Source organism: Urocitellus parryii, chromosome 16 (assembly GCF_045843805.1).
Source record: "Urocitellus parryii isolate mUroPar1 chromosome 16, mUroPar1.hap1, whole genome shotgun sequence".
NCBI lineage: Eukaryota > Metazoa > Chordata > Mammalia > Rodentia > Sciuridae > Urocitellus > Urocitellus parryii.
In genome coordinates this window covers 502,291-517,806 of record NC_135546.1, presented here as the reverse complement: position 1 = coordinate 517,806, position 15,516 = coordinate 502,291, and the positions used below count along the sequence as shown (strand labels likewise).

The following is a 15,516-nucleotide window of genomic DNA, read 5'->3' as shown; positions in this document are numbered from 1 at the left end:
TCGGATCGATTTGCTTTCCTAAATGGAAAAAAAAAATTAACATCAAAGCTTTTTAAAAATAAACTTTCACTTTAGAGCAACTTGAGATTTATAGAAAAGTTATAAAAAGAGTCCCGGAGTTCAGATGGAAGACATGAGGAACCACTCTCTTCACATCACATCAATGACGACATAGGCCGTCAGTGTGCCTTCACACCCACGACGGCAACCGCCTCACCTGGCTGAGGAAGTGCCTCTTCCCACTTTCCCGTCGGCACAGAAGACACTATTCCCTAAGGAACAGAGTAACACCCCAGTCCTCGAGGGCTGGCACTTCTCTGCCTAGGTCTGCCTGTCCTGTCCCATTCACTTCTATCAGCACGGGCTCATGGATGTTTGCTTTGTACTTTCCATACACCATATTTTTTCCGATATCACATTTTTTTTTGTTTATTCTTCCAGTTTTGGTCGTTGGGAACTCTTTGGTTTGGCTCCTGAGTCCTTTTGGGGCACCCTTATCATGGTGGAGCTGTTCTCCTTTGGGGATGGGGGAGGGAGTACTTCTTTACTGTCACTACAAGAAGCTCCAGGCTCACCTTGGTGGCACACGCCAGCCCTACAATCAGTCATTTCCCAAGAGTGCCGGTCCCTTCTGCTAGAGAAGGGTATCAGAAACCAAGTGATTGGCACCAGGTTCTTTTTAGATTTTTTTTTTTTTTTTTTACTGTAGGTGGACACAATACCTTTTTTTGTTTTTAATGTGGTGCTGACAATCAGACCCAGAGCCTCACACATGCTAGGCAAGCACTCCGCCCCGAGCCACCACCCCAGCCCCGGGCACCAGGTTCTCTGGGAACACTGCTATCCGTCCGTTTATGTGCTTTCTCACAGGATACCGACAGTTCCCTCTAGCATCTCCAGAGTTAACTTTTTTGGCAAATGACATGGGAAATAATGCTAACTATTCCTACCTCATACCATTGTTCAACATTGTGAATGGAATCCCCGCAGAGCACACAGAACAAAAGCAAAACAATGATTTTAAATGATATCACTACAGATATCCTGAAAATAAAGCCAACAACTTTGTCTTCCAAAGACAATCTCAGCTCTCCGGCAGTTTTGTTTTTGACTTGACATGTTTTCATGGCCATTTCAATAGTCCAAGAAGCCGGAGACACTGACTCTAATCAGCTCTACTGTTTAAAAGAATTTAGATCATCGTTTTCTATCATGGTCAATCAAATCCTGCAAGGCTAGTTTGCAGGTATAACTGACACAAAGATCATGCAGATGTGAGTGGAAATGTGACGGTCACTTGTCAGCATCATTAATCCCTGACTCTTTCAGTGCCCTTTGGCAGCCTCACTTTTTTCTCATTTCCACAAAAATTATTGGTTATAGTATCGTGAATCCACCCCTTGATCATAAATTTGAGGGATGACAGGTTTTCAAAAGCTGAGATTCAACCTTAGCCTGATGTTGCTTCCAACTCTATGACAGTGAATCCACATTTCAAAGATGCGTACCATTTAGTCTACCTTTTTCTAATTTGTCCAGACAGTGCTGTAAGCTGGCGAACTCTTCTGGTTCTTGCTCTTGAGAAACTTTAATTAAGCCAAGCATAACTCAGCTTATTGAGTTTCCAGGTCATAATGAAAGTAGAAATATAGATGTTTGGCATTAGGAGGGATGGCAAGGGAGTACCTATCTTGAAAACCCTCATGTCAAATTATTGATGCACTGCAGGGTACTGTCCTTAAGAGGAAGGGCCATCAGCTGCCTGGACATGACCAGGTATCAAAGTGGACAGTTTGCAATCCTTTAGTTTCCCTCGTCCCTTGCCATGCCCTCAGGACCATATATGGCCTGGTGCAAACCCCTGGGCAGTGCTGGGCTCCAGAGGCTGTACCAGCCTCAAAACCTCTGAGGAGACTGACACAGTGGCTTGCTGGTCTGTTTGCTTTGGGGAATGGTTAAAGAAGGGTGAACTGCTGCCTCCAAACCTTCTGAGCCTCCCTTCCCCCAAGATACCAGCCTGATGACTTGTGAACTCATTCCAGGGGACCTTAAGACTTCATGGCAGGCTGGGCTTGGTGGCACACGCCTGTCATCCCAGCAGCTCAGGAGGCTGAGGCAGGAGGATCACAACTTCAAAGCCAGGCTCAGCAAAAGCAAGGTGCTAAGCAAGTCAGTGAGACCCTGTCTCTACATAAAATACAAAATCCAGCTGGGGATATGACTCAGTGGTCAAGTGCCCCTGAGTTCCATCCCCAGTACCCAAAAAGGAAAAATAAAAAAGATGAATGGCAATGTATTGAGAAGGCGAACTGGCTGAGGTGCCCAGGCTTGGCGTTAAAAGTCATCCCTCTCCCGCCGCCCCATGCGTGGAGAACAAATTCAAACTTAACACTATGCATGTACTATTTTAATTATTGGTATTAGGTCTATTTGCAAGTCAGAATAGTGGAAAATAAATTATTTCCTATGCATTATCTGATCTCTTACCCTTTAAGTGTACCTGATATACAGAGAGTCAAATATACTAACGGTCTTGAGATGAATGTGGCTCTATAGATTGATGCAGGTCTTAGAACTGCCATTTTAACTTGTTTTGCAATTCTGACTTCTTACCGGTCTCCTGGCTACCCATTCTTTAAACTGATCATGGACTCCCCGACTAGTGGGAGGGTGAACGCCCATCCAGGCTGCGTAGTCAGAAGGGCTCCGAAGGTCCACATGTACTGCTTTACCTAGAAGGGGGGTAGATTTCAGAGGAGAAAGAAAAAGACGTTCTCCCCATTGATTCTAAGTGTCGAGTCTGATGACAGCTCGATGACGATGGCATTAGGAAAGGAAGAAGGTGAGAACTTCTGGGGAGACGGAGCGATTCCCTGAAGAACCTGAGTTCTCCGGCTTTCCACAGGTGAATCAGGGATGCATGCTTCCTTTGTGCAGACGTTTGAAGATCATCGAGAACCAACCCAGGATGGTAGAGATGCTGTAGCACATGAGACCAATGAGTAACCTGGCACTGTCCTGTAGTGCAAGCTACTCCACCAGGCAAGTGGAGAAAAGAGGAGATGCAGCTAATTCAGCCCATTTCAGATTAAGTGTCCCCTCCTGTTAATGTCCCTGCTTCAGCAGGGGAAAGAACAGGAGCCGAATCCAAGGCCAAACAGTGGTGTGGCCTGCTCTGGAGAGCAGGGTGAACTCCAACCATGTCCAATCCAGCCAGACTGCTGGGTCTTCACCTCAGTGCAGCACGTAGATAACCACCCTGGTGCCAAGGGTTTCAGCCCAGCCACGTGCTTTCAAACCACAACTTCAAGCAACAGAGTCCTAAATTCACACCCACATTGGCAAATATATCGGCATGCCTATATTTCACCCCCAGATGATAAACATCTGTGGTACTTAAGAAACCTTTGATTTCAACAAGAAAAAAAAAGTCAGCCCAATAGGAAAATGGGCAAAAAGACTTGGACACTTCACAAAGGAGAATACTGAACAGGTCCATCAAAATAAATAAAAGGAGCTTGGCTTCCTGAGTTATCTGGGAAATGCAAGCTAAAACCACAATGTGATAAAATTCCAGCCCTACCAGAATGATTAAAATGGAAACTACGAAGGGTTGGTGGGTCAAGGAAGTGACTGGAACTCATATATCATTGCAAGAGCATCCTCTTATGAAAACCATTTGGCAGTGTTTAGTAAATCCCCACCAACACATTCCCTGTGACCCGGGAACTTCACTCGGGAATGCCCAGTAGGAACAGACACATCCACTCACCAAAAAGCAGGCTCAAGAACACGCATGACATCACTAATCACAACAGGCAAAGAAAAAAAAAAAAACCACTGTCCATCAGAATCTAAGTCTGCATGCAACATGGAGAAATCTCTTAAGTCGAATGATAGATGAACAAATTGGACCCAAAGGGAAACACGTGGTAGGAGCAGTTGGAATGATGCACAGTAAGAACCCAAACTGATGTATGCCAGTGCTGGTCAGTTTACGTCACTGACAAAAGGGCTGAGATAATGCACTTAAAAGGAAGAAAGGTTTATTTTGGCTCATGGTTTCAGAGATGCCAGTCCATGGTGCCTTGGCCCTGTTGTACATTATGGTGGGAACTCACAGGAGGAGGCTGCTCACCTCACAGGGGCCAGGAAGCAAAGAGAACAGAGTGGGGGGGGGGTCCCAACAGCACCTTGAAGGGTACATCCCGAGAGACCTAACTCCCTTCCCCTAGGCCCCACCTCCTAAAGCTTCTACCATACCTCCCAATATGCCGTGGTTAGGGACCAAGCCTTTAAAACATGACTTTCAGGGGACACTCGGGATCCAAACCACAGCAATGCTGTCAAAACTCAAGACAGTGTTAACCTCTGGGGAACAGCTGAAAGGGGGCAAGAGCAGAAGTCGGGGAGATGTGAACTTTGGTTTGTAGACATACTGACTGCCTGGCTGCCTGGTTGTGTTCAGTTTGTGAAAATCTATCAACATGAGCTCTATGATCTATGAATTTACAAATGTCTAAACCTCCACTCAGGAGCTGGGCCGTACCAGTATCCAAGTGAGGTCATCAGTGATCTCTCTGCTGTGCCGCCCTCTCCTCCTCACTGGGTACTCTCTGAAACACAGTCTCCAGCAGCCCCAGGCTCCTGTGCTGTCCAGCAAGAAACCGGAAAGCAGAGCTCCTCCCTGCCCCTACTGTTGCAATCCGGAGTAGAATCTCATGGGATGTACCCACATCACAGGTCCACCAACAGGTCAAGGTAGCATGCTAGCAAGAGGCTAAGGTACGCTGATAAGTCAGGACAAGGCCAGGTGACCTCCCAGGACCATTTTATCCTCACTGTCACCATCATCATTGTCCCCATCCCCCTCAGTCCCAGGTGCTGGAGGGTGACTGTGCCCAGCTAAGCTATTCTCCCTGGAAGCCTCCTGATGCAGCTGCCGTCAGAGAGAAACCAAGCCACGTTCACCTTGAAGGCTCCCCCCTCACCTATCTGTGCAAGCAGACTTGGCCAACTGGGGCTCCCTGGGTGTCTCCTCTGTCTCTATGACGTCTTTCCCCGTGGCATCAGGTGGCCTCAAGTGTGGCTGGACATGGAGGCCCCAAGACAAAGCAGGCACCCGCAGAAGCCACATCATCTATTACAGCACAGCCCAGCGACTGGCAAACCACCGTGGCCTTGTGCTCAGGTCTGCCTCCCACTGTCTGACAAACAGGTGTCACTGCAACACAGCCCCACCAGGTCCCATATCACCCCTGGCTGCCAGGTGCTGCAAATGTACAGTTGCATAGCTGACAGGGACCATCAGGGTGTGGCCTGCAGAGCTACAGAAATTTTACCAGCTCTCTGACCATTTCTCTGCTGACCTCCGACAGAGCTCCAGATGTCACGCAGTGCCATTTCTGCTATGATCTATCCACTCTACGTCACCAAGGCCAGTCTATACCAAGGGGGAAGAATCGTGGGCATGTGCTGAGCCAGTGTAGAGATGCAGTCACCTAACACACGTGCACTGAGAGGAGCTGAAGGCCAGTGCACTAACACATGTGCACTGAGAGGTGCCCACAGGCCCGGCAGACCAGAAAACCCCCCAGGTGAGAGGGCATGATTTTTAATTCCCTCAGCAGGTTAAGCGAGGTGGAGGTACAGACGGCATATTCTTTTTCCAAGTTAGTTAATACCATTGTCCACACCAGGGTGGTAAGAAAGGAACTTGTTTCCCTCCAAAATTATACCTATGGCTCAGGGGCACTAGGCTGAAGTCATTCTGACAACATTTACAATGCCCTAATTGAACTGCTTGGGCACAGAAGAATTGCTTCTTGCTAAAGGAAAATAGCTGGGAGAATTACAAAACTGGCACATCAGAAAAAAAAATGCAGCATATTCTCCAGCTTTTGAAATGTCAGACTCCCGGGCACCAATTTATCTGACTTACACTACAGGGCTACAAACAGTCAGCAACTCTTATTTGGCCATTTTTCACAATAAAAATGCATTTCTAAATGCTATTTTAGCTCCGTAATGATCGTACAGATCTATTTATTTTTCATTTGTGTGTGTGTGCGCTTGGGGGAGGGGTGGCTTCCTAAGTAATACCTTGCCTCTGGCAATGTTTGGCAACAGAGGAGAATGTATTATATTAATCAGGTTGGACCACTTGCTTAGTGAGAAGAATACAATCTTGATTTTAACAAAATACAAGGCATTCAAAATCCACATGGAAAATTAAGCAGTTGCAGAGCTCTTCTTATAGGAATATGTCACTGACATCAACTCCCAGCCGCAGGCCAGCAGAGGAGGCTGAAGGCCATTATTATCATCATGAAGAGATGGCCTGACCCTGTGATGCCTGCGGGGGCCATGTAAAGGTGGGCCAGGAGTGCGGCCGCTCTCTGGCTGGCTGGCCATGCTTCTCACGCCAGCAGGTGCACAACTTCTTAGGAGAGAAATATTGATCAGCCCAGGCCAGATGTTGGCAGAAATGACAGGCTGGTGCTTACATTTATCTCCATTTTGAACACTGGGGTGGAGAAATTTTTTAAAAAGCTCTTTTCCTCAACAAGGCCTGTCACCTACCTCGTGAGAGCATTAGGTCCACCCAGAGCCCATTAGAATGCAAGTATAAAATAAAGGAGTGCCCATCACACAGAAGTACTGAACAAACACAGGTTGTGTGAGAGCTGAGACTTGGGGGGTTTCGGTGTAGCGGGCAATGTGGAGGATTGGTTGGTTCTATTAGTACCATCCTACTCATGTATCTAAGTCTGGCAGAATACCCAAAGAATTTTCTAATTCTATTTTGCAAGGAGTTTAGTAGAAGATACCCTTGCTTTCTTTCTTTTTTTTTTTTTTAAAGAGAGAGAGAATTTTTTTAATATTTATTTTTCAGTTTTCGGCGAACGCAACATCTTTGTTGGTATGTGGCGCTGAGGATCAAACCCGGGGCCGCACGCATGCCAGGCGAGCACGATACCACTTGAGCCATATCCCCAGCCCGATACCCTTGCTTTCTTGCTTGAGGGTTTCCATTTCAAAATTCCTTGCCACTCTGTGCATTCAGAAAAATTTAAAATAACATTTATTTTTCTGAGCTTCCACAGACCCATGAAAACAATAATTTGAGCCCCAAGAAAATTCTCCCACAGCCTCACTGCAAGTTTAAGTAAGGTGCACACACCCGCAGGAGACTCACACTAACAAGGAGACCCTGGCACAAAGCTGTCATTCCCAGAGTCCATCCATAATTCTACCCTCACCATCACTTTATTAATTCCATAGTGCTATTCTACTTATTTCAGAAGCAAGGATTAATGCTTTGCAAAGCCAAGGAACTTGAGGATTACAAGAATTTATTTGGGAACCTGATTTTAAACTAGAAAATCTGGTTTTATGGCTTATACTCTGAATTATAAAGTGAATAGAAGGAAGGAAGGAAGGAGGGAGGGAGGGAGGGAGGGAGGGAGACAGAGGGAAGGCAGGAAAAAGGATGAATGGATGGATGTGCAGAGCGATGGAATCAACAAAATACTGTGATAATGTACAGGAAGAAACAAGTGAACCTGACCAGCTATTAGGTAAGACTAAACAGGAGATTACCTGAGTTCTGAAAATTAGCGGGTGCTTCTGTGTGCGGGAGATGGTCTTCCCAGGCTGGCAGAGGAGCGTTAGCAGACATGATATTCCCAAGTCTCTGTGAACCCAGGGGGTGGCCAGGAGTCCTGCAGGATTGGACAAAGGACAGTCACGGCAGTCAGAAGCAAGCTGGCTGACAGAGGGTGAAAGTTCTAGAATGTTGTGCTAACAAGTTTGGCCCTTCTGCAAGGAGTAGAAAGGTTACAAATATTTTTTAGTGATTGGTAAAATGTAGAAGGACCTAACTGTGCTGGCATGAAGCATGAAAACCCTCACACAAGCTTTACTAAGGCAGATGCCATGACCATTCCCTTATCTCATAGGCAGTAAAGTTAAGGTATGTGAGGGGAAATCGCTTGCCCCACGTCAGGGTCTGGGATAGTTTGCACCAGGATTCGGACCCAGGCAACCCTCGAGAGCACAGAGCTACACAGAGCAAAAGGGTGGCATGATTTCATCTATGTTTAGAGATCCTTGCAGGAGCGACGTGAACGAGGATGAAACACAAGAGGAAAATGCTGACCCCGAGTCTGGACAGGAGCAAAGGCAAGGCTTGCACTCGGCGCTATCGACATCTTGGGCTGGAGTTGCCCTGTGCACAAGAGGATACTCGGCCACATTTCTGCCCTCCACCCAATCAATCTAGTGGTACTCTCCTTTAATTTGTGACCGAGGAAAATGCTTCCAGGTATTCCCAAGTGTCCCCAGGAGGGAAGGCCACCCCTGACTAAGTGCTTTAAAGCATTGATGAGGATTGAATGAGCCATGTTCCAGAGACAGGGTAAGCAGGACCACGCGATCACACAGTGAAGAGGTCACAGGTGTGTCCAGATGAACACCACACACACGTGGGAGGCCACAAGCTCCCCCCAAGTCTAGGGTTGGGGTCTGAACTTGGCAGGTGTGGGTTCAAAACCCACTGTGTGAAACTGGGCTAATCACTCGCCCTCTTGAGTTCACTTATAAAGATCCTCATAACATCTACCTGAAACGTTGTTAGGAAGACTGACACAGGACACACGAGTAAAGGCTCAGTACAAGTCACCGCTGCCCAGAGAGGGAGCAGAAGCTTCCCTCAACCCGTTTCTGTGGAGCTTGGAGTCTCAGGATTGGGTTTTTTTCCTTCAGCGAATGGGCACGGTGTACTCTGTCAACTATCTCCCAACTAACTGTATATTTTCCAGCCATTAAGCTGAAAGAATATGATATTGAAGGTTTTGTTCGAAGTCAATTTTGAGAGTCTAGAGTATGTGTATGTACGTATGTTCACGGTATGTTTGTATTTCTAGATGTACTGTGCGTGTGCAAGGGTACATCTATAAATTAGATAACAGGAATCACACTAAAATTTTCATACCCATTATTACTGGATGATAAGATTATGGGTGAATTTTTTTGTTTTTTTTTTAATTATTCTTTATATCTTTTTTCTAATGAATAAGTGTTACTCTTATAAACAGGGGACAAAAGTGAATGCCTCAGATTGCTGTCCTTTTAGATATGCCGATTGAGAGCCCACCCGGCATTATGGTATAGGTAAAGTGCCATAGCAAGACCTCTCCCACCCACACACATACGTGCTGCGGCAACAGAAGCTGTAACCAACCAAGGGCACAGGCCAGACAGTCAGAACTCAAAGAGCCAAGTCAATGTGCAGTGACACTCCAAATAACAAATCTCGTTGTTTCCGTTGGTAACATGGTAATCACGCATCCAGGTCTGGCAGAATACCCAAAGAGTTTTCTAAGTCTGTTCTGCAAGTAGTTCAGTAGAAAATACCCTTGCTTTCTTGCTTGAGGATTCCCATTTCAAAATTCCTTGCCACTCTGTGCATTCAGGAAAATTTAAAACAGCATTTTTATTTTTCTGAGCTTCCCCCGACCCAGGAAAACAATAATTTGGGCCCTGAGAAAATTCTCCCACAGTCTCACTGCAAGTTCAAGTAAGGTGCACACACCCGCAGGAGACTCACACTAACAAGGGGACCCTGGCGCAAAGTTGTCACTCCCAGCGTCAACCCATGTCCCTGCGTGGGGAGCGTGGGGAGCGTGGGGAGCGTGGGGAGCGGGAGGAAGGGCCCTCTGGATTCTTTCCAATTAGACTGAAGGGCTTCATGCAGGGAACAGGGCGGGCATTTTGTGTCTGTCCCGTTATCTATTCTCACTGCGGTGTTTCTGGAATTAGGTTTCAGGATCTGTCATCTTGAATATTTTAAGACTTTACTGATCTCCAATGTGTTTAGACATAGGAGGACAGTGGTAAAATAAAATTTTATAGCCAACAAAGTTCTTTATACCTGAAGTTTACTGCACATTTTATATTTTGTTCAACCACACATGGTTCCTTGAGATTCTAAAATACACATAGCTTCTGAGATCATAGTCTGCCTGTGCTTTCTTTCCATTAGGAGGGAGAAAATTCCTGATAATTGGCCAGAGTGACTAAAATTCTATAAGGAATGTACCTCTTTCTCCAAAAGTTCCGAGATACCATAAAGCTCTTTGTTAGGAAAAAAAAAATGCTCCAATTTTCCTATTTGCTTCTAAAATATGTATTTTTTCCCACTCACAGTGACCGCTTTCCATGGACTCCCCAACTGTCAATATGGTCAGTATTTAATTCCGTTTCAAGACAGGGAGGTCAAGTGGTAAAATGGAAAGGAGCCCCGTGGCTCTCCATGGAGCTGGGGTCTTCTGACATCAGCTTTTGCCTTTGGCTGGGTCTGCAAAGACAATGCTGTGTCACAGGGTGACAACACTATTGTTTTCTGCAGTAATGATTTTTTTTAATTCCACTATTGTCATGTATGTAGAAAAAAAAAGTAATTAACACTGCCTTTTCACTGCTCCCTGGTTTGCAAAGTTAGCACCAGATTGAAATTCTTACTTTATTTTTTATTTTTTGGGGGGGATACCAGGCATTAAACTCAGGGGCACTCGACCACTGAGCCACATCCCCAACCCTATTTTGTATTATATTTAGAGACAGGGTCTCAGTTGCTTAACACCTCATTTTTACTGAGGGTGGCTTTAAACTCACAATCCTCCTGCCTCAGCCTCCTGAGCTGCTGGGATTTGACAACAAAATGTGAGAACAGCTTCAATTTTTCACAGATTGAGCCAAACATCTACCTTATTTTTGGGTACAGGGATAGAAAAGAAAACAAAAAAAAAAAACAATTCTAGGTTTTTTCATAAGACAAGTTGCAGAGAGAACTGGCAGCCCAGAATTGTACAACAGAATGGAAACACTACTGTATCCAATTCCCAGTTCTTGTACTATTATCCAGATGCAAAATAATTCGGTTGCTTCAAGTAAAGACTAAATAATGGACTGGATTGATTTCCAAGGTCTTTTCCAGCTCAATTTTTTTTTTTACACACACACACACACACACACACACACATATATATATATATATATATATATATATATATAGTTAGTTAGTTAGTTAGTTAGTTGTAGTTGACACAATAGCTGTATTTTATTTATTTATTTAAAACGTGGTGCTGAGGATTGAACCCAGGGCCTCACACGTGCTAGGCGAGAGCTCTACCACTAAGCCACAACCCCAGCCTCGTCCAGCTTAAATTTTCTATACAGGTAGTTCTAATTTAAACACGTTAACCTGATTTGATATCAACCCTGTCACCTCGAAGATGGCTTGGATGATATCTCATTCATGTCTCCTTCCAAGATGTATTAAATAACCAATATTCCTTAGGGCCACAATACCCTTTGTGTTTGCCACCAACACCTCCTCACAAGATGCATCTCAGCATACTCTTGGAGGTTAGGGTTAACAAGAGCACTAACTGCCGTACAGAAATAAACTGCTCCTCTCCTTGGACTTACAGGGCTCTTGACCTATTTTTTTGCCTGAATAGCCAGGAAAGAAATTCAAAAGCCTTTAACCCTCTTCCTACTTAGAAACAGAATCTAAAAATATACAGGTTGGATAGAAGTTTCTGGCCACCTCTTGTTATCTGCGAGGATGAGATCACTGGGTCTGAGAGCAGGAGTGGTATCAGAGGGTCACTGTATCTGCATGCTTACTTCAGACCTGCAGGACTCTTGGGCCACAGCTGACAGAGGCCGAGTCTTCTGCAGACCATGTTAGGAACGGAAGCATGTCAGAGAGAGTGGAGTTAAGCTCTCGGGCTCTTTTAATGACTTGTTTCCGCTCATGTCCTTGTGTCTGGATGTTCATTTGAGTGTGCACCTTCTTCAGCTTTGATTTAAATGTATTCTGCCCAGTCTGTCTTCTTGAGATGGAAATAACGCCTCATATGCCCCTTTGAACAGCCCTTCTTACCCTGCAACGTGATTACTAGGGTGCCCTTCAACTATCCTTACTGTAAGCAATGTATCCTTTGCAGTAAACACAATTAAAACCTGCTCCAGGGTCTTCTTAAAGTGGTGTGAGATTTTTACATGTTTATGCCCAGCTTGGGGGATGTTAAACCCTGTGGTGCCGGGAGGAGAAGGTAAGAGGGATATCAGGCGGTATCCCCCATCCACAACACTCCCTTGATGGAGATGACAGCCGTATTTGTTTTGTTAACCAGTGTATAATTAAAAGTCAATATTCAAGATCATAATAAAAATCGGTGTAACTACACATGTCGTGAGCCCGAGGTCTGGAAGGAAAATCCATTACCACACAGCCATGTGTGATCTACAAGAAACCAGTAATAGATGTTTGCTCTCAACGCTATCTGCAAACGGGTCTGTAGATTACCAGGATAAATCCACATGACTGCAGATAAACATCCCTAGGCAAGTTCACACCCAGGTCACCTGCCTCCCGCGCGGCCGGGAGCCAGGGAGGGGACAGAAACTGCGGTCACTCCAAGCCCCCGGGCACGGTGCAGAAAAGGTGCTGCCCAGAGGGTACCCGTCATGCCCGGAGGGGGGAGTGCCACCCGAGTGTCGTGCCCACTGCACCCGGGCACAGCGGTGTCCCGCTGGGGCACAGGAGGGGGAGCGAGGCGGAGCACCTCATGCGCGGGAAACGCCAGTCAGGGCAGCGCCGAGGGCCCCTCGAGGCCACCAGCGGGCGGCGGCTGTGCGCCTCTACCTTCGATTCTGAGTCAGATAAACCTCTACACACAGGAGGGAAACCCCAGAGAACGGCCTGGGGCTCCGGAACACCGCGGTGGCCAAGTCCAGGACGGTGTCCGAGCCCAGCCCGGCCGCGGGAGGACAGGGGAGGCCCGGGGAGGACAGGGGAGGCCCGGGGAGGCCGGCCCTTGTTGGCCGCCTAAGCCCAGCAGGCCCTCTCCCTACCCACCAGGGCCACCCACAGCCCCGGCCCCTCCGGCAGGCGGCCTCTCACGGTGACCCTCAGCTGCAGGCTGGACGCACTGCAGGGCCCTCTCCGCTGCTCCCTGCTGGGCCGAGGGCGCCGGGGCCTCCGAAGTGCCTCACCCGCTCCCCTCCTCAGCGCCCTCGCGCCCTGGACGCCTCGCCCTCCTCAGCTCCCGCCCGCTCCCTATGCCCCTGCGGTTCCTCAGCAACTTCGCACCTTCTCGCTTCTGCCTTCTGGGCCTCGCGCGCCCTGTGTCCCCCGCCCCTGCGCGCCTCATGCCTCCCCTGCGCGCCTCGTGCCCCTCCACCTGCGCGCCTGGTGCTCCCTGCCCCCTGTGCACCCCCATGCCCCCCCTGCACGCCTCATGGTCCCTCGTGTTCACCTCCTGCCCGCCACGTGTTCACCTCCTGTTCCCCTAGGGCGCTCCTCATGCCCCCTGGTGCGCTCCTCACGGCCCCAAGTACGCTCCTCAGGGCCCCTAGTGCGCTCCTCACTGCCCCTAGTGCGCTCCTCAGGCCCCTAGTGCGCTCCTCACTGCCCCTAGGGCGCTCCTCAGGCCCCTAGTGCGCTCCTCACTGCCCCTAGGGCGCTCCTCAGGCCCCTAGTGCGCTCCTCACTGCCCCTAGGGCGCTCCTCAGGCCCCTAGTGCGCTCCTCACTGCCCCTAGTGCGCTCCTCAGGCCCCTAGTGCGCTCCTCACTGCCCCTAGTGCGCTCCTCAGGGCCCTAGTGCGCTCCTCACTGCCCCTAGTGCGCTCCTCAGGCCCCTAGTGCGCTCCTCACTGCCCCTAGTGCGCTCCTCAGGGCCCTAGTGCGCTCCTCACTGCCCCTAGGGCGCTCCTCAGGCCCCTAGTGCGCTCCTCACTGCCCCTAGGGCGCTCCTCAGGCCCCTAGTGCGCTCCTCACTGCCCCTAGGGCGCTCCTCAGGCCCCTAGTGCGCTCCTCATGGGCCCTAGTGCGCTCCTCACTGCCCCTAGGGCGCTCCTCAGGCCCCTAGTGCGCTCCTCACTGCCCCTAGGGCGCTCCTCAGGGCCCCTAGTGCGCTCCTCACTGCCCCTAGGGCACTCCTCAGGCCCCTAGGGCGCTCCTCAGGCCCCTAGTGCGCTCCTCACTGCCCCTAGTGCGCTCCTCATCCCCTAGTGCGTTCCTCATGGCCCCTAGTGCTCTCCTCATGCCCCCTCGTGCTCACCTCCTGTCCCCTTGGTGGCACCTCCTGCCTCCCTCAGGCGCTCCCCGCCCGCCTCATGAGCGCCTCCTAAGCGCCTCCTGCCCCGCCAGAGCGCAGGCCACGCCCTGGCCACGCCCCATCCCTGCCCTTGCAGGCCCCACCCAAATAAGGTCCGGCCGCGCCCCCCCCCCCCCCCCCCCCCGCCCCATGAGGCTGCCCAAGCGCAGGTGGAGGCCCCGCAGAACCACTGCAGGTGCACCAGGTCCGCTGCCCTGAGGGCTCCAGGGCAGCGCCTGGAGCTTCCCCCACCTCCTGGGCCTTCAGACCGGGTTTCATTCTCCGACTTAGCTGTACTGGGATCCCTGGATTTCCATGGGTTCCACATCTGCGAGGAGGCCTCATGCCCTCCCACACGTGTTTGTATATGATCAGATGCTAAAATTCAGATCCTTCTAAGCAGATAAACAGCTTAATGCCAGAACCCGAAGAGATTGTAGAAATATTACAAAGAAAGAGGGGTTTTAAAGAAATATTTTAAAAACAAATGGGTGTATCTATTTATTGTTGGCTAAAGGACCCACGATCCTGTCCTTTCCATTAAAATAGATAAATCTTAGCAAAACCACTTTAATTGCTCCAAGTCTGTTCCCAGGTTTCCACAAGGAGAAGCTATGACTCAGATTTTTAAAGAAAATTGAGTTAGAATGTAAAGGAACTGTGGCCAGGTGGAGGTGGCTGGAGGAGGCTGGAGGAGGCTGGAGGAGGCTGTTAAAATAAAGGCCTGGGTACCTTATGAAAGGTTTGCTGAGGTATGATTAACTGGGCTGAGCACAGTGGCAGAAAGCAAAACGGAGTGCCCCCTGGCACAGTCCCAGTCAAAGGAGAGGCCTGGGTTAGGAAGAAATGCAGAGCAGAATGGTTGTTGTAGGACCTGCTGGGGCCCTTAGCTCTGGGGTGAACCTGCTCTTAGGGCGTTCATAGACCCACAGGCTGCTGGCCATTGCCTGAGGGCCGTGATTTCCACTTCATGAACAAACCCAAGAAACTTGTGCTTAATACTCTGGTCATTTATGTGACTTCTACAGTAAAACCCAGATGAGGAAACACTTATTTACCTTCTTATAACAAGGAGATAGAAAGGGCATGATTTATAACAGGGGATCCCCCCACCCAAACAAACAGAACCCAAGCTAAAATAAACAAGGATTGGAAAAGTTAGTTGACGCTTGGTTATAAAGTAAACCAATTTTATAGTGCTGATTTCTGTTTTTTCTACAGCTAGTTAATGCCCACAGAGGGTTTTAATTCCAAACAGAAGGAGTAGTATGTTCACAAGGTACTTAGGATATGAAAGTGTGTGCTACGCCCAAATCTATCTGCAGGGTAAAGGAAGGCTTAAGT

The 15,516-nt window shown here is 48.6% G+C and overlaps 1 protein-coding gene across 1 annotated transcript in view; it reads right to left on the bottom strand.

Annotated features, from left to right (window-relative positions):
- Tafa1 (TAFA chemokine like family member 1) overlaps positions 1–7,660 on the bottom strand; it is a 601,800-nt gene extending 594,140 nt beyond the window's left edge. The window contains exon 1 of the mRNA XM_026392697.2: positions 7,603–7,660. The gene's annotated coding sequence lies outside the window, so the exon portion shown is untranslated. The remainder of the gene's footprint in view (positions 1–7,602) is intronic.
- Between the last annotated feature and the right edge of the window lie 7,856 nt (positions 7,661–15,516).